At 42.8% G+C, this 24,309-nt stretch overlaps 2 pseudogenes across 2 annotated transcripts; both read right to left on the bottom strand.

The window, feature by feature from the left end:
• Window positions 1-245: 245 nt before the first annotated feature.
• Window positions 246-2,298, bottom strand: LOC309840268 (lysine-specific demethylase 4D pseudogene; annotated as a pseudogene). The gene has a single exon. The product of its transcript is annotated as a lysine-specific demethylase 4D pseudogene (transcript).
• A 10,973-nt stretch (window positions 2,299-13,271) lies between these two features.
• On the bottom strand, window positions 13,272-15,029 carry LOC309841438 (lysine-specific demethylase 4D pseudogene; annotated as a pseudogene). The gene has a single exon. The product of its transcript is annotated as a lysine-specific demethylase 4D pseudogene (transcript).
• Between the last annotated feature and the right edge of the window lie 9,280 nt (window positions 15,030-24,309).

Here is a 24,309-nt window from a genome sequence, read left to right on the forward strand (position 1 = left end):
AAACAAGCAGCGTTCATGGCATCTAGGCCAAGGCAGAGTCCAAAGACCTTTTGGTCTTCAGGGGTGAGCTGAGATTCCCTGAGAAGTACTACAGCATTCTGTGGGCAGCTGTTGGGAGCCACTCACTGGGAGTCCTGGCTGTCCAAGCGGGAGAAAGTCTCTGGCAACTTTGGTAACCTCTCTTTTCTAGAAGACAAAGCCCCTCTACTGGGATAGGCCCAGCCTACACTTCCCCAGGTTGACAGTCAGATGCAACTATATTGGGCAAAGTCTTCAAAAGTCAACAGCTCAAAGGCTGAAGATCTTCCATCAGGCCTGAACAAATCCCAGGATTCAAAGAGCGCAGCTGCCCTTGGCTTTAAACCCAGAGGATCAGAATCAGGGACGGAAGAGACGCTGGCAGCTGGAACTGGCGTGGGATTCATAGAAGCATAAGTGTGGTCCATCATTACCAACCTCGAGAGGGTTAGAGGGGCCCTGCAGTGCCCATCAGCGTTCCTGGGGAATGTTTTCTGAGTTCTGGCGACATCGGGAAGAGCGAGGGGAATACTGTCAGAGAAGCTGACTCTAATACTGTCCAGGGATAGCAGGCACGGGCCAGGGTGCATCTGATAATCAGGATCCAATGGGGGCCCTAAGGGTTGAAGATCAGGGGCACAGGAGCACCCAGAAGCCTGAGCGTAAAACTGGAATCCAAGGCTCAGTGGTGCCGCCTTGTCCACCCAGCCTCCATCCACAGGAAAGGGCTGAGCCTCCGAGTATGGAGCTGGGTACCCCACTCCCCCCAAGACACGCCTCTTGGCCCGGGCTTGGAGGCTAGGCCCCTGAGCCCCCTGTTCCCGAGGACGACGACCAGGGCCACACCTGCCAGGGGAGGGCCGGGGACCTGGGGCACAGGGAGTGGGGGGCTGTGGCCCAGTGGGGCCGGGCTCCCCGGAGGGGCGGGCGGGGACAGCCCCGCACTGGCCAGCAGAGGAAGAACTCTGGGCGGGTAAGGGGCACGGGGAGGCCTGGCACGGAGCCAGGCGGCGGCGCCGGCGGCGGGGGCTCCAGCCAGCCGCCCCGGGTCGCGGGGCCCGTGGGGCGCGGCGCGGTGGCAGGTGCCGCAGGCTCCACGTGCCTCTCCCGGGGCCGCGCACCTCCCGCCAGGCGCTCAGCTCCGGACTGCCAGGCGCCACGGGCTCCGTGTGGTCCACGGCAGCCCGGTCCTGCCCGCGCTTCCACAGCTCATAGCGCTCAGGCTGCAGGATGCGCACGAAGGCGTCCATGGAAAAGGTGACCCTGGCCTCCCCGCAGCTGCACTGGGAGGCCACCTTGCCGTAATCGATCCAGCGCGGGGTGGCGAAGTTGATGGTTTCCGCGCAGTTGAAGCCGTGGTTGAAGCCAGAGTGGTAGCCATACGGAAAGGTCACCATGAACTCGCCCGCCTCCTGCGTGATCCGACTGAACGGAATCCCGTTGTCCTTGAGCACCGTGGGCGAGATGAGAGCCACCTTGTGCCGCAGGAAGGCCTCGCAGGCGCGGGCGCTGCCCGGGAAGAGCTCCTTGGCCAGGCGTTCCAGGCGCTGGCCGTGCTCCGGGGGCACCGCGTACCAAGTCTTGGGCTCCCCGAAGTGCAGGTAGTTGATGCTGTACAGGTCCATGTCCTCCGTGTGCCAGGCGAACGTGGTCTTCCACATGCCGAAGTACAGGTAGGGGGTGTTCACGCCCTCGATCACCACACCACACTCCTGCTCCAGCAGGTCCTGGATGGTTCCCAGGTGTCCCAGGTTCCACTCTTTGGTGTTTTCGTCGAACAAGGAGCCGCTGATGTCAGCGCCATAGATGGGAGAATCATAGAGACGCGTCTTCCAGTATTTTCGCTCCAAATCCTCAAACCCCGAGTGTGGTGGAGTCTGATACTTCCCGCTGTTTGCCAGACGGCGGTACTCGCCCACTGTCGTGGCTTTCTTCTTTTTATGGTATTGAGTAAACACACCTGCCTGCCCGGAGACCACCTGCTGGAGGGGAGTTGCAATTAGGATGTCACTGATGTCGTCATAGGTCGGCCTGGCCCTCCATTCCTTGGGTGGAATCACCTTGGCGAGGCCTGCTCGGTGTGCACCCTGGGATTCCATGTAAGCAATGTATTTATTGAAATCTTTAAATTCCTCCGCGGTTGGGCAGAAGGTCATGACAGCACAACTTGCCTTCTGGGGACCGCAGTGGTTAGACTTCATGGCAGCAGAAAGTCTCCTCAAGAACGTTTAAAAGCTAATTCTAAGAAAAGCAAACAGAATGTTTGAAAACAGATGACAAAAGAAACACCAATTTTGCAACAATTAGAAGAAAATTGGTACAGAAGTGTTAATTTCAAAGTTGGAAAGGCAGTGCAAAAATTGCACTGTTGGCCGAAGTGTCTATTGGTGTAGCCCCTATGGAAAACAGTGTGGAGGTTCCTCAAAGATGAAATAGAGCTAACACATGGACCTAGCAATCCAACTTCCCAGTATATACCCAAAGGAAATGAAAGCAGAGTACCAAAGAGAGATCTGTTCCCCCATGCTTATTGCAACATTATTCACAGTGGCCAAGATATGGAAGCAATCCAAGCATCCACGCATAGATGAATGGATAAAGAAGTGGTATATATATACAATGGGATCTCATTCCACCATAAAAAGGAGTGAGATCTTGTGGTTTGCAGCAACATTAATGGACCTGAAGAGTATAATGATAAGTGAAATAAGTCAGACAAAGACAAAGACCCTATAATTTCACTTATATGTGGAATTTAAGAAACAAAACAAAAGAACAAACAAAAAAGAAGCAAACGAAAAGATAGACTCTTAAATACAGAGAACAAAGTGAGGGTTGCGAGGGGGGTGGGGGGATGGGTGAAACAGTTGAGGTGATTTAGAGTACATTTATCGTGAGAAGCACTGAATAATGTATAGCATTGTTGAATCACTATATGATACACCTGAAACCAATATAGCTCTGAATGTTAATTAAACTCCAATAAAAATAATTCTCAACTTCTCTATTAACAAGAAAGGTGTGATATGTGTGTGTGTGTATATATATACGTGTGTGTGTGTGTATATATGTGTGTGTGTATATACATATGTATATATGTGTGTGTGTATATATATATATATATATATGCGTGTGTGTGTATACACACACACACACACACAAGGGAATATCATTCATCTTTCAGGAGAAAGATGGAGATCCTACCATTTGGGACAACATAGACCTTGAGAGCATGATGCTAAGTGAGGTAAACCAGATAGAGAAAGACAAATACTGCATGTTATCCCTTATACATGGAATCTTGAAAAAAAATTTTTTTTAAGTTGAAACAGAAACAGAGTGGAAAAGTCATTGGGAGGGGCTGGGAGTAATAGGAAGAGGTTGGTAAAAGACAGTAAGTTAAGAATGTTCTGAGGATCTAATGTAAAACACAATGACTATCCTTGATAAACTGTGCTGAAAGTTTATGAGAGTAGAACTTAAATGTTCTCACCAAAATATACAAAATAAAAAAGTAAATACTCGACGTAACTGAGGGACCCCTCAGTTTGTTTTCTGAGGCTATGAGCATAACCTTGAAGCTTAACCCAGAAGGGCCAACATTGGATAAGCACTCTATAGGGTAAATGATATCTAGGGCAAAAGTTGCAAAAACCTTAAACAAAATTTTATCAAATTTTTACCACAATAGGGCATTAAAAGAATAACACACCGTGATAAATTATTGCAAGGATGCTTTAAAAACTAACAGTTTTGGGGACCCTGGGTTGCTCAGTCAGTTAAGCAATGGATTCTTGATTTCTGCTCAGGTCATGATCTCGGGGTCCAGGGATAGACCCCTGCATCAGGCTCCACGATCAATAGCGGAGGCTGCTTATCCCTCTCCCACCCCCATTTGTGCACTCTCACTTTCTCTCTCTCTCAAATAAATAAATAAAACCTTTTAAAAAGTTTTTTTAAAAAAAAAAAACCTCTAGCAGTGTTACTGAATACCATAACAAATGAAATGGAAAAGTCATCATCTTATATCATGCAGAAAAGTATCTGAAATAACTCAAAATCTATTTCATTATTTTAATACACGTATTTTAAAAAAGAGGAAAAGAGTCCCAGAACAGAAAAAAAAGTGCTATGTAAACTACAAGCAGACAAAAAATACAGAACATAAGTGTGTACATTAATTGTTCACTTAATGTATATACTCATAATCCTTAGTGGGTAAACACTTGAAACAATCTTGGATCATGTTGCATCAAAAGATAAATTATTAGAAATAATAGGGTTCAACAAAGTTTCTAGACACAGATTAGCATCCAGAAATCTAGAGCATTCTGCACACCAGTTAATAATCTGTTGGACAGTAGTCTCCCTTTGTCCTCTGGGGATACACTTCAAGACCTCCACAGGATGCCTGAAACCGAGGATAGTACCGAACTCCATATGTATTGTTTTTTTCCTACACGTGTTTCTATGCTACAGTTTAATGTATAAATTAGGCACAGTGAGAGATTAACAGCAACAATCATAAAAGGGGACAATTATAACAGTACACAGAATTAAAGTTATGTGAATGTTAGCTCTTCCTCTCTTCCAACAAGTGTTTGTACTTATCTTTCTTACCATGTGAGAGATGATAAAATGCCTATGGGAAGAGTGAAGTAAGGTGAGTGACGAGGCCCTGGGAGGTACCACTGGACTGCTATTGACTTTCTGAGCAAACATCAGAAGGACCTCTGCTTCTGGGCCTCAACTGACCACAAGTCACAGAAGTGGAGGAAAGCAATACTGTGGATTAGAGGGGCTTCTCTAATGGGATAGCAAGAAGGTTTCCATCCCTTTTTGCAACAGAAATACAAGATCCCAATGAAAAAAAACTAAAAATGATAGGTACATAATAGTTGTACTTTGAATGCATAAATATAGAATTTTACCAGGGAAAAGTTGCTTTCTGATATAAAATGTCCTCATTTCATCTGTTTTATTCTTTAAAGGAAAAAGCAAAAGCAAAACCCAAAGGAAATGCTTGCTTTCTGCTAGCTTAAGACCTTGATATTAAATGAGGATACACAAGGACCTAGAAAATAGTCCCCTTTAAGGATTCAGCCTCTAAATGAAACTTGCTTTGCTCAAACTCCAGCTCTACTCTCCCACCCTAATTCTAATTCAATCAGCCCCATCCCAAATCTACTAGCTCCATACCCAGTCAACGTCTCTAATTTAGTCCCACATATTTCCCAGTTCCCTAACTTTTTTTTTTTTTAAGATTTTATTTATATATTTAAGAGAGAGCAAGCACAGAGGGAGAGTGAGAGGGAGAAGCAGAATCCTCACTGAGCAGGGAGCCTGACATGGGGGCTCCAATCCCAGGACCCAAAATCAGGACCTTAGTCCAAGGCAGATGCTTAACCAACTAACCCACCCACCCAGGAGCCCCTTCAGTTCCCTTTCTGTTCGTTCACTCCTTTGCGGTTCTAGGAAATACTCTAATTCTCTTGGATACCAGCCTGCTAAATGCAGTGCTTTTTCCTGAAAATCTGTGATTGCTACCAAGAAGATAGTAAGAAAAAAAATTAAACCCACACATCTGAGAACAAGTTTAAAAATAAGAAAACTGTTTTAACTCAAGGAAATAATCCCAATGCATATTTCTCAATTGCAAATTGTATATATATGTATATATATACATATATATATACACACACACACATGTATATATGACTACAGTTACATTCTTAAATTTATAACAGAAAAATAATTCTTTTGCTCACAAGCACAAATAACAAAGTGACATACCTTCTACCAAAGAAACTGATTCCAGCTGAAGGGACTCCAGGACCCAGAGAGGAAGCGTCCTCTTACTAGCTAGCTAGCGTCCTAGTGTAGCCAGGAGTCCTGATGGCTCTAGTTTTATACCTGGGCAGTAAGCTATTTTGATTTAATCAGTGTCCATCTAATGTAATCATGGGGCTAGGGTCTTGGGTAGTTATCCTACTTTCTCTAAGCTCTTCTGGTTTTTTTTTTTCAAACCAATATTTAAATCAAGCAAACCAGTCTTTAAACCAAGCAAATTAAGGTTGAAAATAAAGGAGTGGGAGAGTCAAACCAGACAAATATTAAACAAAAGATAGTAATTAACATTAATTCATTTATAGGATAAAAGAAAGTTATCAAAGAGAAATCTCACTAGAAAAATATTACAGCAATACACTTTATCTAACCACATAGCAGCAAGAGATATAGAACGCAAAGATGGAGAATTATATGCAAGATGTTTTCAATACATATAAAACATAAGTATAAAACATTTATAAAAATTCACTGGTTGTTGGGGCCCCTGGGTAGCTCAGTTGTTAAGCGTCTGCCTTCGGCTCAGGTCATGATCTCAGTGTCCTGGGATCCAGCCCCAAGTTGGGCTCCCTGCTTGGCAGGAAGCCTGCTTCTCCCTCTCCCTCTGCTGTGTTCCTTCTCTCGCTGTCAAATAAATAAATAAAATCTTTTTTAAAAAAATTCACTGGGTGTTATGCACAACTAATGAATCATTGAACACTACAACCAAAACTTACGATGTACTATATGCTGGCTAACTAAACATAATAAAAATTATTTACTGATATAAGACCACAAAATAAATAGCAATGAAAATAGTCTTGAACACAATGAAATAACATTGCAAGTTAACAATGAAAAACTGTACACAACTCTATTTATTTGAAAATTTATATCCACATGATATCTACAGTAATATCCATGCAAAAAATCTATTGATTTTTATGTTCAAATCAACCCATTAGTAAAAAAACAAAATAAAACAGTATTATGCAAAAAAAAAAAAAAAAAAAAGGAAGAAGTCAAAATAATGACAGCATGAAAAATAAGCAAGAAAGAAAAGGAACATATACGCAAATAGAAGCCAGGGGTTTGGGATCGAGTCCCAGTTGAGCTCTCTGCTCAGTGGGGAGCCTGCAGCTCCACCTCCCTCTGCCTGCTGCTCCTGCTGCTTGTGGACACACACTCTCTCTCTCTCTCTCTCTGTCAAATAAATAAATAAAATCTTTAAAAAAAATAGATGTGATTAATAAAACAGAGAACTGATACTTCTAATGAAAAAGAAAGAACTGGGGAAACCCATGAGGAAAAGAACTTTCTAGGACTGGGGCAGGAGATAGACTACAAAAGCCCGGAGCTTTCTGCAATGCTTGAAATAAAGGACGGGCTACACGAACAAACACACTGATGCGGGCACCTCAAGGAGACCGGGAACCACAGGAAAGAGCTCTTAATGGCCAGAACCCAACCAATCTGGGCAACGAAATAATCAAAGTACTATTGAATTATAACTCAGATTATAAGATGAATACCTATGAGTTCACATTGATATAAGTGATTGAGTAACAAACTGAGAAGAGGCAAACAAATCTGTCCTGCAGAAGATTCCAGATAACTTACGCGTACTCCACCCTAAAGGAGAGCATGAAACCGTGCTCCCCGAGCGTGCCCTGTGACTACTGACTGCCCTCAGGGGTACAGGGTGGCGAGGCGTGAGGGGAGACATTTGACAATGGAGGGTCCTGACAAACGCTATTTCAGCCAAGTCAATATCGGGAGTCATCCACTATGTTGTTAGGATATGCCCTTGAGAAGATGTGATAAAAACGGCACTGGACCTCTGCAAACTTCCTCCGAAGAACACCTAAACCAAGGGGAATCATAAGAAAAACAAATTCCGACAGAGGACATCCTATGATATAGTTGACCAGTACCCCCTAAATTGTCAAGTTTCTATATATGCATTTTTGTGAGAAACAAGGAAAGTCTGAGAATCTATTACAGCCGAGAGAAACCTAAGGAGACATTTTTTTTTTCAAAGATTTTATTTATTTATCTGACAGACAGAGATCACAAGTAGGCAAAGAGACAGGCAGAGAGAGGAAAGGAAGCAGACTCCCTGCTGAGCAGAGAGCCCGATGCGGGACTCCATCCCGGGAGCCTGGGATCATGACCAGAGCAGAAGGCTGAGGCTTTAGCCCACTGAACCACCCAGGCTCCCCTAAGGAGACATTTAAAAACTAAATGTAATGTGGTAGCTTGGATGGCATCTTGGAACAGAAAAAGAACATTGGGTAAAACATGAGGTAATCTGAACAAGCTACGGCCTTTAGTAAATCATAACATTTGATACCCATTCGTTAATTGTGACACATGCATCATGGGGGAAGTTAGGGGAAAAGAGGTCATGATCTTGGAGTCCTCGGATGGAGCACCCCATTGGGCTCCTTGCTCAGTGGGGAGTCTGCTTTCCCCTCTTTCTCTGACTCTCCCCTCCTCCTGCTCTTGTTTGCTCTCTCTCAAATGAATAAAAAAAAAAAAATAAAAAAAATAAAACTTTAAAAAAAATACTAGGGGAAAAGGTGTGTGGGAGGGGTTGGGGGATATGGGAACTTTCCGAACTATCTTCTCAATTTTTCATTAATCTAAAACTGTTCTAGAGTCACGTGGGTGGCTCAGTCAGTTAAGCATCTGCCTTCAGCTCAGGTCATGATCTCGGGGACCTGGGAGGGAGCCCCATGCTGGGCGCCTTGCTCAGTAGGGAGTCTGCCTCTCCCTCTCCATCTGCTCCCCCTCTGTGATCTTTCATTCTCTCTCTGTCTCAAATAAGTAAAAATCTTAAAATTAACTTAAAACCTGTCCCCCCCCAAATAAAATATTACTAAATATAAAAAATATATAATAAAAGAAGATATCCATAAAGGGTATTAGAATGAAAAATATTGGAAATATGATATAGACTTTTTAAGTGTACAAAACAATATGAATCTAATGATTTTATGAACCACTGCATGACTTAATTTTTTCAGAGCAGAAAGCAGGTTTTTTTAACATTTAAAATTATGAAATATAGAGTGCTTACAGAAATTTGGAAAGCATGTATGTACCGTTAACAATTACAGAGTAAACAAAAATAGAACTACCACCCAGGTCAAAAGAAGAGAACATCACCAGGGACCCAGGATGCTGCCTTGTGCTTCTCCTCTGATACGACAGCCCCGACTGCCTTCTAGGCTAATCCTACCCTAACAACAGGCATATTCATTTTGGTAAGCAATATAAAATTGAAATTGTGTCCATTTTTGAAAACTTCACATAAACATATCAATAGGATCCTACCGTATGTACCTTCCTGTGTTCTTCTGTGTATTTTTGGGGGGGGGGTCATTTTTATGTTGCCACACGTAACTGGACTCTGTTCTGTCTCAGGGCTGTCCAGTACTCACCATACACATGTTTATGCTGTGGATGGACCTGTGAGTTGCCTCCGCTTCTGGTCCCATTACACAGAGTGTCACTCTGAAAATTCTCCAACATGTCCAACATACAGGCATCCATACCTAGAGAATGGATTGCTTGGTCATAGAATGCGAATTCATCCTTTATCTTGCCAAATTGGTATTTTTCCTAATTGTTTTTATCAATTTACATGCGACCTAGCTTCATATGAGGGTCTTGGTTGTTCTTCACGCTTGCAAACCTTTGATGATCTGTCAGCCTTTTTGTTTTAGCCAATCAGGTGATGGCACAGGAGTATCCTGTTATGATTTGCATTTCCTTGACTGCAAATGAGGGTGAGCAACTTTTTCATATGCTTCTTAGCCACTAGGATTTCCTTCTTCATTAAGTGCTTAATCAAGTGTTTTGTCCATTTTTTCTGCTGGTTGTCTGTCTTTCTTTGGAGGAATTCTTTATATATTCTGGATATTAGATCTTTCTTGGATATGAGTAATACAATATGTTTCTTTTCCTTGATTTGTCTTTTCACTCCCTTTTTTCCTTTTTTCTTTTTTCTTTTCTTTTTTTTTTTTTTTTTAGAAAGAGAGAGAGAGAGAGTGCTGGGGGTAGGGACAGAGGGCAAGGGAGAGAGAGAATCTTAAGCAGACTTCATGCCCAGAATGGAAACCCATCTCACAACCCCAAGATCATGACCCGAGTCGAAATCAAGAGTCCCACATTTAACCAAGCAGGCCACCCAGGTGCCCCTCTTTTCCATATCTTTTGATGAATAGAAGTCCCTCTTTACCTCTGGTAGTACTATATTATTAAAAGTAGCTCACACATATGGTGACTATCAAATGTCAGACGCTGTTCAAAATAGTCTGCATAGAATAATTCATTGAATCTTCATAATGACCCGATCAGGGGAGTCCTCCAATTAAGCCTCAGGTTTCTCAGGTGAGGAAGCAGAGTCAGGGTGACATTAAGCAACTCGCTCAATGTGACAGATCTGGTAAGTGATGGAGTCAGATATTCAAACAAGAATCTCCAAGATTACTCCTTAAAAGGAAGACAAAGAAGAGCGACTCCTCCATTATCAGGCGGTGATAACTGAATGGCAATGAACAAAATCCATCTATGTACGAGAAAATGAGGCCCGACCAGACACTGTGTACGTAGGAATCTGAATATAATGGAGGTGGTGCACAAAGCTGGTGCGGGGAGGCAATGTACTATTTTTGAGAAAGAAAAAAAGTAGAACTCTACTTCATATCACTTACATAAACTTGAGGTGGACCGCAGACTGAAGTTTCAAAACAGGGCACTAGCAGAGAAAATACCGAAGAATGTCTTCTTGAACTCAGGGTGGAAAAAAAATGTCTTCAAGAACCAAAGGACATTTAACTGACTTCAGTGTCATGACTCTGATGGTTAATTTTATGTGTTGACTTGATTGGGCTAAGAGATTCCCAAGTAGCTGGTAAAGAAATTATTTCTGGGAGGGTCTGTATGTGTATCTCAGGAAGAGATTAGTGTTTGCATCAGTAAACTGAGTAAAAGATCACCTTCACCACTACAGGGGCGCTGATCCAAGCCATCAAAAACTAGAACAAAAGAGCAGAGGAAACATAAATTCAATCTCTCTGCTAGAGATGATATATCATCTTTACCTTCCCTGGGACATCAAGCGTGGGTCCTTCTGGTTCCCAGGTGTTTGGACTGTGAAAGCTAGCAACGGAGTGCACCTCACTAAAACGGGGTCAGGGTGTTTGGCAGGGGGAGAGCTCATGTCCTACCCCTCATAGTCAGTTACAGACCCAACAGGAAGAGACAGACTTGACTTTATAGTCCATCTTGCAAGTGGGTACCACTGTCTTCTAGCTAGAGGAAGAGACACTACCTCATCTCCGGCAAAAGCTCAGTCAATGAAAAGCCACCACACTTGAAACTTCCAGTTTATTCCAGTGAACTTTTGTTTTATAACAGCTTTCCCAACTTACCCTTTCTCCTTAAAAAAGTATGTCTCTCCTTTTTCTCTGGACTTGCCTATGGTTTTGCCCCAGTTTGTTTGTCCCAGACTGCGATGCTCTTTTATTTCCAAATAAACCCATCTTTTGCTGGTAAAATAACTGGTTTTTATTTTTAAGGTTGACAGGACCCAGATTCAGGCTTAAACCATTAGCTTCCAGATTTTCGGGCCTTTGCACTCCTGCTGAATCGCACCACCATATTTCTGGGTCTTCAACGGGTAGAACATCAGTCTAGCAGATCACGGGATTTCTTGGTCTCTGTAACAACATGAATTAATGCCTACAATACTAAAAGCTCCTCTTATTTGCATGCATTATATATAATATATGCATATACACATATGTATATATTAATAGATCTATAGATATATAAAAAGAAACTAGTTTCGTTTTTCATCATACAAAAAATATAGTGAATTAATATTCTGAATATCACAAAACTTCTACAGACCAATTAAAAAAAAGTCAACCTCCCAAAAGTAGGCAAAGCCTAAGCTGGAGGGAGGGGAGTGGTGGTTTGCTTCTCTGACATGTTTCCTTCTGTAGCCAAGCCATCATTTTCAATTTCCAAGATTTATTCGGAGTTTTCTGCTTCTGCACGTTTTCAATATGGACATCGAAATGACCACATCTAACTGGTAGTACTGAGACCTTCTACCTATGTCTCCTGCCCCCGGAATTATCACAGAACAACTAAGCTGACTGTTAAGTATAAAAGTCACAGCATGTCAAGGGCTGTTTCAAACTTCCACTTGCCTTCCCATTTCAAGTTGGGAAAAAACTCAAAATACTTGACATGAGCCACAAGGGCCGGCATACGGTGCCCTGCCTCTCTCCTTCTTCCTCTCTATGCCCAGACGCAAAGAGCTTTCTTTCTCCTCTGAGAAAACATACGTTCCATGTTAGGTCAATTATACTGATAGTTTCCTCTAAGTGGAAGTCAGCTGTGGAACCTATCTTAGTTGGGTCTTGGAAAAAGTCTACTGCTTAATCCAACTTCCCCAGACTACTGGAACCCAGGCAGGGCCTGCCCATTCTGCTCTATATCCCCTCCCCTTCAGGTTCTTCCCAGCACAGAGGACCGGATGAAATTTATCTGATTCATTTGTGCACATGTTTACTGGCAGGAATCAGTGATTGCACTATGCGAAATATGCATACAACACAGAAAAGGCCGCGCAGGGGGAAGATACTCGATGACTTGGGACGTTGGTCCTCTGCTCACCTCCCAGCAACTTCTGCCCGGCAAAGCAGCAGGTGATTCCTATCCTTCGTCCTTAAGGTAGGGCTGCAAACCCAATCCCCTCACCTACCCAGTTAGTAGTACCCAAGAACCACCCTTCAAATTCCTTCCTCAACACCACACAAGGCAGCCAGCCCGTAAAAATCAATCTTGCTTGAAATGTTTTGATATAATTATCAAGAGAAGTACAGGAAAGAAAAACTTCCACCCCTCAATCAGTTGAATGGACAATATTTATTAGAAACAAAGTCAGATCTGAACAGTTTGGTTATCTGTAATATGTTTGTGAACAAATACTGGCGATAACACATTTTGAATACATCGAATCCTCAGAAAGATGAAAAATTATTTTCTGAGCTTCTCCTGACGGAAAGGGCCTAGTTTTTCAAGGAAAGGGGGAAGGGGGGTGAAGAGGAAAAGAGGGAGATTGAGGAGAACCAAAACCCAGCAGCATTCATAGTTGGCCCAGAGGATAGGAGTCTGGGTGAGATGAGGCTCTGGCCACCTCCACAGGACCCAGCTCGCAGACACACAAGAATGCCTAGTGGATGAAAGCTCAGCTGGCGAAACGGGCATCAGCAGTGTCCAAAGACATTCCAGGGTCTGGCAGAAAGAACAAATTATGGCGAACTTGGTAAAGAACATGGACTCAACGCATCAGTGGCAACATCACAGGACTCTCAAGCAAGACCAGTGTCCTGCAAGCTCGCCCAAAGCTCTGACATAAATATGGCCAGTCTCAAGAAGACTGTGGCCACACTCAAGAGCAGTGGGTTACAAAAGTGTCCCCTGGGCTTAGGGGACTGGGGCACAGCCAGACACGGAAGCCTCAGCAGCTTGCCTGAGCCCAGGGCTCAGTGGTGCGGGCTTGTCCACCCAGCCTCCATCCACAGGAAAGGGCTGAGCCTCCGAGTATGGAGCTGGGTACCCCGCTCCCCCCAAGACACGCCTCTTGGCCCGGGCTTGGAGGCTAGGCCCCTGAGCCCCCTGTTCCCGAGGACGACGACCAGGACCACACCTGCCAGGGGAGGGCCGGGGACCTGGGGCACAGGGAGTGGGGGGCTGTGGCCCAGTGGGGCCGGGCTCCCCGGAGGGGCGGGCGGGGACAGCCCCGCACTGGGCAGCAGAGGAAGAACTCTGGGTGGGTAAGGGGCGCGGGGAGGCCTGGCACGGAGCCAGGCGGCGGCGCCGGCGGCGGGGGCTCCAGCCAGCCGCCCCGGGTCGCGGGGCCCGTGGGGCCCGGCGCGGTGGCAGGTGCCGCAGGCTCCACGTGCCTCTCCCGGGGCCGCGCACCTCCCTCCAGGCGCTCAGCTCCGGACCGCCAGGCGCCACGGGCTCCGTGTGGTCCACGGCAGCCCGGTCCTGCCCGCGCTTCCACAGCTCATAGCGCTCGGGCTGCAGGATGCGCACGAAGGCGTCCATGGAAAAGGTGACCCTGGCCTCCCCGCAGCTGCACTGGGAGGCCACCTTGCCGTAATCGATCCAGCGCGGGGTGGCGAAGTTGATGGCTTCCGCGCAGTTGAAGCCGTGGTTGAAGCCAGAGTGGTAGCCATAGGGAAAGGTCACCATGAACTCGCCCGCCTCCTGCGTGATCCGACTGAACGGAATCCCGTTGTCCTTGAGCACCGTGGGCGAGATGAGAGCCACCTTGTGCCGCAGGAAGGCCTCGCAGGCGCGGGCGCTGCCCGGGAAGAGCTCCTTGGCCAGGCGTTCCAGGCGCTGGCCGTGCTCCGGGGGCACCGCGTACCAAGTCTTGGGCTCCCCGAAGTGCAGGTAGTTGATGCTGTACAGGTCCATGTCCTCCGTGTGCCAGGCGAACGTGGTCTTCCACATGCCGAAGTACAGGTAGGGGGTGTTCACGCCCTCGATCACCACACCACACTCCTGCTCCAGCAGGTCCTGGATGGTTCCCAGGTGTCCCAGGTTCCACTCTTTGGTGTTTTCGTCGAACAAGGAGCCGCTGATGTCAGCGCCATAGATGGGAGAATCATAGAGACGCGTCTTCCAGTATTTTCGCTCCAAATCCTCAAACCCCGAGTGTGGTGGAGTCTGATACTTCCCGCTGTTTGCCAGACGGCGGTACTCGCCCACTGTCGTGGCTTTCTTCTTTTTATGGTATTGAGTAAACACACCTGCCTGCCCGGAGACCACCTGCTGGAGGGGAGTTGCAATTAGGATGTCACTGATGTCGTCATAGGTCGGCCTGGCCCTCCATTCCTTGGGTGGAATCACCTTGGCGAGGCCTGCTCGGTGTGCACCCTGGGATTCCATGTAAGCAATGTACTTATCAAAATCATTAAACTCTTCTTTGGTTGGATGAAATATCATTATGGTACAGCTTGGGTTCTGAGCACAGCTGGCCTTAGACTTCATAGCTTCCATTAATAAGCTCCAAGCTTCACAAAGTTTTTCAGTATGTTCTAGATAGTTGAGGATACTGGAAAATGCTATATTTTAAAAAATGGGTTTGAGAGTCTGAGTCACTAGGAACCACCAGTGGGCCTTTATGAAAATGAAATGATAATGTTTCTTAGGCTTGCTGATTCACCAGCAAATGATCTCTGGGAGGAAGAGTTGCCTAGAACTAGCACGGGTTAAGCCTGTGCTGCTCTTCAGTCAGTACCCAGCTCTGTTCCCTGGAGGTCTATTGAATCACTCAGTCTTGGGTGCGTATACAGGTTATTTCTTCAGGGCAGTGTTTAAACAAAGCCTAAAAGGAGGAATACAAAAGGGTTGAAAATTAATGCTCCAAAAGTTATTAGAGAGTTACAAATAAAATGCCATATGGAATATTATTGCACACTCAAAGAAAGGCTAGAAATTTATAAAATTAACAAAACAAGAGGTGGTGTGGATGTGGAACAATGTGGAGGGGTTATATTCTAATAAAGAGAATGCAGGGACACCTGGGTGGCTCAGTTGGTTAAGCAGCTGCCTTCGGCTCAGGTCATGATCCCAGCGTCCTGGGATCGAGTCCCACATCGGGCTCCTTGCTCATCAGGGAGCCTGCTTCTCCCTCTGCCTCTGCCTGCCATTCTGTCTGCCTGTGCTCACTCTCCCCCCCCACCCCGATAAATAAATAAAATCTTTAAAAAAAAAAGAGAGAATGGAAATCATTACATTCACCTTGGAAAACTATTTGGGCAGTATATACTAAAATTGAGCATCTGCTTGTGTAAAATTGAACACGTGCCTGTGCTATGGTTGAACTCTTCCCACAATGTGCATGGCTCTGCACTGACAGTCATCTCCAAGAATGTCTATAACATTATTTCTAGTGGGCAAATACTGGAAACAACCTAAATGCCCATCAGCAGTAGAATGGATAAATACGTGATAGTAGATCCATATAATGGAATACAATACAGCAATGAGGACAAAAAATTACAAAGAAATATAAGAATAATTTTATAATCATTATACTAAGCAAAATCATCCAGTCTCAAAAGAATAACTACTCCATGATTCCATTTTTATAAAGATAAAAATTAGGCAAAGTAATCTATATTAGAAGTCAGAGTAGTGATTACCTTTGGGAAAGAGAGAGATTGTGCATGGGGACATAAGGGTGCCTCTGGAGCATGTTAATATTCTTGTTTTGAACCTGGGTGCTGGTTACACAGCCATCAGAAGAGTTAGTTGTGATAATTCATTAAGCTATGATGATTGTCACAAACTTCCATATGTTTATCTAAAAATAGAGCTTAGATGGAGCTCATCCACAATAGTAGGGCACATAGACCCCATATAGTGAACACCTCTGAAGTGCCTGGTTCTAGTGAATAGGGGGCATTGTGCTGTAGGGGCACCACAGGACCCCTTTTTTATAGGGCCACCACTTTCCAAGATCGGTACATAGCTGACTTTCCTATTGGGAAACAGACACAGAGAGTTTAACAAAATGAGGAGACAGAGGAATATGTCCCAAATGAAAGAAGAGGACAAAACCACAGAAAAAGAGCTAAATGAAATGTAGACAAGCAATATGCCTGATAAAGAATTAAATGTAGTGATCATAAAGATACTCAGGGACTTGAGGAGAGAGGGGAGGATCTCAGTGGAACCTTCAACAAAGAGAAAATATAAAAAGAACCAATCAGAGATAAAGAACTCAGTAACTGTAATTGAAAAAAAAATACACTGAAGGGAATCAATAGCAGATGAGAGGAGGCAGAAGAGCAGATCAGCAACTTGGAATACAGGGCAATGCAAAGCAACAAAGCTGAAAAGCAGAAAGAAAAAAAGAGTAATAAAAAATGAGAATAGGTTAAGGGAACTCCATGACATCATCCAGGGAATAACATTTGAATTATAGGGGCCTTGGAATGTGAGAGAGAATGGGGCAGAAAATTTATTTGAAGAAATAACTAAAAACATTCCTAATATGGGGAAGGAAACAAGACATTTAGCTCCAAGAAGCACAGAGAGACCCCAACAAAATTAACCCAAAGAGGTCCACACCAAGACATGTAATAATTAAAATGGCAAAGCTAGTAGAGAATTTTAAAAGCAGGAAGAGAAAAGAAAACAGTTACATATGGGAAAAAAAAAAAACCATAAGGCTACCAGCTAACTTTTTAGTAGAAACTTTGTAGGCCAGGAGAAAATGGCATGATATATTCAAAGTACTGAAAGAAAGAGACTTGCAACCAAGAATACTCTTACCTAGCACCATTATCATTTGGAATAAAAGGAAAGACAAAGAGTTTTCCAAGACAATTTCAGTAATTAAATGTAAATGGGCTAAATGCTCTAATAAAAAAACATAGAGTGACAAAGGGGTATACCACATAATAATAAACGGAACAACCCAACAAGAGGATAGAACAAGTGTAAATATGCGCCCAATATGGGAGCAGCTAGATACATAAAGAGACTATTGATTGACATAAAGGAAGAAATTGACAGTAATTCAATAATAGTAGGGGGCTTTAACCCCCACTATATCAATTATGCAGACAGAAAATCACAAGGAAACAGTGGCTTTGAAATGACCCAATGGACCAGATAGACCTAACATATAAACTCAAGAATATTCCAAACCCGAACAGTGGAATGTACATTCTTTTCAAGTGCACATGGAATATTCTCCAGAAGAGATCACATTAGACCACAAAATAAGTCTCAGTAAATTCAAAAATACTGAAATCATATTATGTGTCCTTTCTGACTAGAACACTATGAAACCAGAAATCAAGAAAAAATCTGGAAAGAACTAAAATACGTGGATGCTAAATACTATTAAACAATAAATGGGTCAACCAAGAAATCAAAGAATAAATTAAAAAAATACATGGGAAACAAAAAAAAAAGAAAAAGAAAAAGAAAAAACAACAGTCCAAAATCTTGGGATGAAAAAAAAAATTGTCCTAAAAGGGAAGTTTAAAGCAGTAGAGGTCTACCTCAAGAAGCAAGAAGAGTCTCAAATAAACAACCCAAACTCATACCTAAAAGAGCTAGAAAAATAAGAACAAAGCTCAAAGCTAATAGAAAGAAGGAAATAAAAAGGATTAGAGCAGAATAAATGAAATAGAGACTTAAAAAATCTAATAAAGCAGCTCAATGAAACCAGGATAAGATAAATTTGATAAACCTTTAGCCAGACTTATCAAGAAAAAAGAGAGAGGACTCCCAATAAATAAAATCAGAAACAAAGGAGGAGAAATAACTGACACCCCAGAAATAAAGTTTTTTTATTTTTTTAAGATTTTATTTATTTATTTGACAGATAGAGATCACAAGTAGGCAGAGAGACAGGCAGAGAGTGAGGAAGGGAAGCAGGCTCCCTGCTGAGCAGAGAGCTGGACATGGGACTCGATCCCAGTACCCTGGGATCATGACCTGAGCCAAAGGCAGGGGCCTTAAGCCACTGAGTCACCCAGGTGCCCAATAAAGAAGATTTTTAATCCCAATATACTTAACATACAGTGTTGTATTAGTTTCACGTGTACAATATAGTGATTCAACAATTCTACACATTACCATGTTGAGCATTGGGTAATATATAGAATTGTTGAATCATTACATTGTATACCTGAATCTAATATAACATTGCCTGTTAATTATATTACAATAAAAAAGAAAAATAATAAAAATGAAATAAAGATAGAGTCTAGGTATTAAGCTAGCACAAAGAAGATGAAGATACATATTTCATTGTACTAAAAGGAATAGTGACTAAAAATAAATGGTAAACACTGAATTGAAGGAGCTTGAAATTAGATAGGAGGAGGGGAAACAAATGACAAAGAATAAAGATGAAATTAATGAAAGATAATACATACAAAACAAGGATGAAGAACAAAACTGTTCTTTGAAGAGACTAATAAAAACACACCATGAGTATAACTGATCATAAGAGAGAAGATAATAAGCAAGACTAGAAATTAAGTAGTGCACAAATCTAGTAATACAGTAGAAAAAAATTAATCTTCAAAGAGAATCTTCTTGGCATCCTGACATCAAAATTTTCAAAAAAGAATTATTTTCTACAGAGGAAACATACCCAAAATAGATCCACGAAAAACTAGAAAGCATAAACACAAAAATATAAGAATCCAATTCAGGGGCGCCTGGGTGGCTCAGTGGGTTAAGCCTCTGCCTTCAGCTCAGGTCATGATCTCAGGGTCCTGGGATCAAGCCCTGCATCGGGCTCTCTGCTCAGCAGGGAGCTTGCTTCCTCCTCTCTCTGCCTGCCTCTCTGCCTACTTGTGATCTCTCTCTCTCTCTCTGTCAAATAAATAAATTAAAAAAAAAAAAAGAATCCAATTCAAAGTATGACCGCTAAAAGCCCAAAAGATAGATCATATTGTAGGTGATTCTAGCAAACTTAACTAACAGTTAACTCTTACTAATGCAAATTCTTTCAGAGTATAGAAAAGTTAGAAAGCTACTCAAATGAGGCCATTATCTCTGGCAACAAAATCAGAAAAGGACAAAAAAAATTTGAGCTATAGGCCATCTTTAGTTATAAACACAGATGAAAGCTACACAGGATATTTTCCAACCAAATAAAGCAACATATTAAAAGAATAATACCTCATGACCAAATACAATGTATCCCAGGAATGAAAGAATGATTCAACATCTGAAAATCTAATGATATAAGTGAGAATATTAACAAAGAAAATGAGAAATATCATCATCTTGTATGTACCAAAAAACCGTTTGATGAAATATGACACTCATTCATGATTTTAAAATTCTTTACTTGTAAACCACTAAGAAATAGTTCTATAGTAAGATAAAGGATCTCAATGTAAAAAATATATACCAAGCATCATTCTTAACAGTGAAACAAAAGAAACATTCTTAACCAAAAAAAAAAAAAAAAAAAAAAAGAGGCAGCATGAATATGCTCTCACTCAGAATTTAAAAAAAAAAGATGCAACAGCTAAATACTTCATTAACACAATCTCAAGAGGTCCCTTAACACTGTTTGCTAATTCTTTTAAATTCCTAATTTCTTAGTTTTTCTGCACTCCAAACATTGTTTTATCTTCCCCATCTTCAAGTTTGAGCATGCCTACTCCATCCCACTTAGAATCCTTCATATGTCCTAAAATTCCCTCCCTACCTGATCTGGCCCCAAATTACCTCTTAATTTTTTTTTCTTTTTTAAGATTTATTAAAAAAAAAAAGATTTTATTTATTTATTTGAGAGAGAAAAAGAGAGAGAGAGAGTGAGCACGAGTTTGGGTGGGGGCAGGTTGGGGGCAGAGGGAGAAGCAGATTCCCCAGTGCGCTGGGAGCCTGGCCCAGAACTCAATCCCAGGACTCTGGGATCATGACTTGAGCTGAAGGCAACTGCTTAACCAACTGAACCACCCAGGAGCCCCCCACATTACCTCTTAATGCTCAACACCACCGCTTTCTACTTACCCCTTGCTCTTTCAGTTCCAACCACATTCCTGTGTCTCAAAAAAGCCTAGAGTGGGGGCGCCTGGGTGGCTCAGCTGCTTAGGCATCAGTCTTTTGGCTCAGGTCACGATCTCTGGGTCCTGGGATCGAGCCCCACATTGGGCTTCACTTAGCAGAGAATCGGCTTCTCTCTTTCCTTCTGCCCCTCCCCACTGCTCATTCCACTCTCTCAAATAAATAAATAAAATCTTAGGAAAAAAAAAATCTGGAGTACTCCGGTACACAGAAAACTCTTACCTCCCTCAAGTCTCAGCTCAAATATCACCTTCCGGGTAGTCTTGTTTTGGGTGAGATGGTTTTCTGTCAAGAAAACAACTCCAAATGAAACCTGAACTGATGATCAGGACTTATATATCTCTTCAAAATTCTAATCAAATTGGCTCCACCCAAACTCCATCATCTCTAGTCCAATCACAATTGAATCCAATCAACTAGCCAACCATGTCTTCTGAGGGAACCACCGCTCCTTGTTCTAGTAAATAGGCCTCATTTTCAATGTTACCAGCCCACAAAGCATTGGGTGTTTTGCCTGACCTGACTTTTTTTTTTTTTTCTCGGAGATTTCTTATAAGAAAATAAAGAATAACTCCCATCCTTCAACAAATCTGAAACCATATTTTTAAAAAACATTTTACATATTTATTTGAGAGCGAGAGTGAGTGCACAAGCAGGCGGGAGGGGTAGAAAGAAAGGGAGAAGCAGACTCCCTACTGAGCAGGGAAGCTGGATGCGGGGCTCGATCCCAAGACCCTGAGATCATGACCTGAGATGAAACCAGACGCTTAACCGACTCAGCCACCAGGGCGCCCCCTGAAATCTTATTTTAAAAATAAAAACAATTTGTAAGCTCCAAAAGCTTTTCCTGCACCCAGAGCTACTGTGGCTGAAGAAACTGCTAAGAAGACAGGATGGAAGTGAGTCAGGAGGAATGGCTGGAAAATGAAATGGAGAGGTTCACGCTGGGCTCTCTACTACAAGATAAACTAGGTTTACCTATGAGGGAGACAAATAAGCCTGCTTCTACCTTAACTTGGTGTGTGAAATCAGAGCAGGCTTCCTAGAGATCCTGAGTCCAATTGGAGTCACCTTACAAAATCACTGGAAATTCGTGAGTGACTGTTTCTGGACAGATTCCCTGGAAGTTTGCCAGACACCAAAAGCACATTCATATTCTGTGAGGTCTGAGGGTTCTACAAATTTTAGGGCCCTCCTAGGAACAGAAAGATTTCTCTGGGAATACTGTCAGCATGGGAGGAACAGTAGTATAGGAAAGCTGACAACGGCTGTTAGAGCTCAAAACACCATTAGCATTTGGGTCTGCCCATGAACCATGGGGAAGAAAAGAAAACCTTGCCAAAGAAATGGGGTGAGGAGGAGCTCCTGGGAAGGAGCCAGCCACATTATGGTTAGACACCAAGGCGTTTACTCTTACCTTAGATTTTCCCCAATAAACCTACGAGCGATCACCTTAACTGCCACTGCTCGAAATAATGGAAACCACCCATATCTTCCATGGTTCCCAAGAGTCTTGGCACCAGAGGTCTCTCCACCTTATTCGAGGTCCATTCAGACAAAAGGAAACCACAAATCCTTTTTCCTTTGGGTCTGGGGTCTGAGGATTTTGTAGAAGTGTACCAAACAAATGTTTGCTGCCAGACTCAAATGCCAATGGCAGGGGCACTTTGAGTCAGTGGCGGTAGCTCTGGACACCTTGGCTTTCGATGGACTCTAAGCCACTAAACAATCTGCAGAGGTGGGATAAGGAGAATAAATACATTCCTCTCCTTTTCCAACTTTAGTGTCAAAGGCCAAAAGGAGGGCTTGCAGCTGCTGAGACAATCTCTAGGTCTCTATAGAACTTGTTAATAAATGCAGGCAAGCGGAGTAGATGACAATCTGGCTCATCCTTGAAGGAGCAGGACAAATGCAATTATTTAGACTCTAAAAATTCGGTGGAAGTCAGATAACATCTATCTTCCTATTCCAGATTTAACTGATGAGCACTCAACAGTCTTGGGGATCAATGGTTATGAAGGAGAAGCAATGTCCAAAAACGACCCCACATGTTCACCCTAGAATGCCTGAACGATTTGCTAGCCCAGACCCCTGCCCCTAGCTGGATGGGAAGTGTTGGTGTTCAGGTTCCTATGGGAATAATGGCTTGCTGCCCATGGCTGGAGGACTAACCATCCAAAGGGACACAAGGTCTCCAGCTGCCTCCTTTAGTCCAGGGCCCAGAAAATATTGTAAATGACTGGTATGACATCTAGACAGCTTGATTCACGAGGAAGGCTCTATGTACCTCTCCTGATAAAGTCTCTGTCACTGAAGCTCTATATGAAGGAAGAGCAATGGGGGAAGGAACCCATCCACAAGAACAAAACCAAAGTCGTATCCAGTATGCCTCCTGAAATATGAGATGCCTCTCTGTGGAGATACTGAAGAAACAGGAGGACTGTGTGTGCCTTAGTCTTGATGTGTTTCCTTAACTCATACTGTGTAACTTTGAAGTATTTGTCTCGCATTGTATAATGGGTGGTCGCCCCACACGGATCTATCTAGCATGAAAAAAATTTTCCCCATGAAGAAGTAACATTCAAAAGATAGGGAGAAAGCAAATAGTAAGGTTCCATCAGGGTTAGTGTTTTTCCAGGCAACTATATCTCAAGCAAAGAGGGATACTGATGGGTTAGGTGGGGGTACAAGAGAGTGGTTGTAATCACGGGCCCTTAAATCTATCCTGAGTTTAAACAAGAAAGGAGAGCATATGGGTGGTGATGGAGAATGAAACAGGATTCGATTTGTGGGCTGAATTCCTCAATCTTGATAGAGCACTAGGAAATGTAAGCTAGAAAGAGATTAGGATCTTGTAAGGGGTTTTTTTAAGTTGGGCGGTTAACTGAGTGTCCATTTTGGATGTATTGAAATCTCTCTTTTTTACTTTATGTTGTGAAACTTCAAACTGCCTGCCTCTACCCACATTATCTCACCCAAATTTCCCTTCCTTCGTTCTCAATCCTTAAGTTCCACCCCTTCTTAAGTGCATGAACCTGACCCCTTTTCTTCCTTTACTGTCCCGTTCTCTCAGCTCCCATAGTTCTCTCTTAGCACTTATCCTTCATACTTTATATAATGTGAACAGCAAGAGTTACCTTTATTTAGCATCTCACTTTTCCAGGCCTTTTACTAAGCACTTCCTAGTATCTCATTCAAACTTCACCATTACTCGATGAAGTTGGTACCATTATTACCCCCATTTTATGGAGGAGACAGCAAAGTCTAGAAAAATTAATACTTAACTCAATAGCTTGTGGTCTCAATCTCTAGAGTTCTTTCTGTACCTGTCTAACCTTCCATATAAAAGTATTTTGACCCCTGGGGATAAAAATATATGTTTATAAAAAATAAAAAATTAAAATTAAAAAAAAAAATAAAAGTATTTTGAAAGCCTGGTCTATGTCCTGTCCATTACCGTATTTTCCAAGAGATCTTGGTACTCTATAATAGCGTGCGCTCCAAAAAAATTTTTTTTGCACTCCAAGAATTAATTAAATAAATAATCGAGTGAGGCCATTTGGTAAATACTTGGAGTCGCTCTCCTCCTGGTCACATGCCATCTTCCTTCTTGTGCTCCTTTTGTAAGAAGATATACTCCTCTCCACAGCTAATCTCATTTAAACTCCTTAAATCAACACGTCTCCCTTGTTCCAGGAAAGTCAATTTATCACTATCATCTTTGCTTTTCTTAAATCATCAGTCATCCCTCTCTTTCCTAATTTAAGCTACTGTTCTTTCTCTCGATTTCCTTTCAGTGTCTAATCTGTCAAACGG

The sequence above is a fragment of the Mustela nivalis genome (genome assembly GCF_964662115.1).
Source record: "Mustela nivalis genome assembly, chromosome: 9".
Taxonomy (NCBI): domain Eukaryota; kingdom Metazoa; phylum Chordata; class Mammalia; order Carnivora; family Mustelidae; genus Mustela; species Mustela nivalis.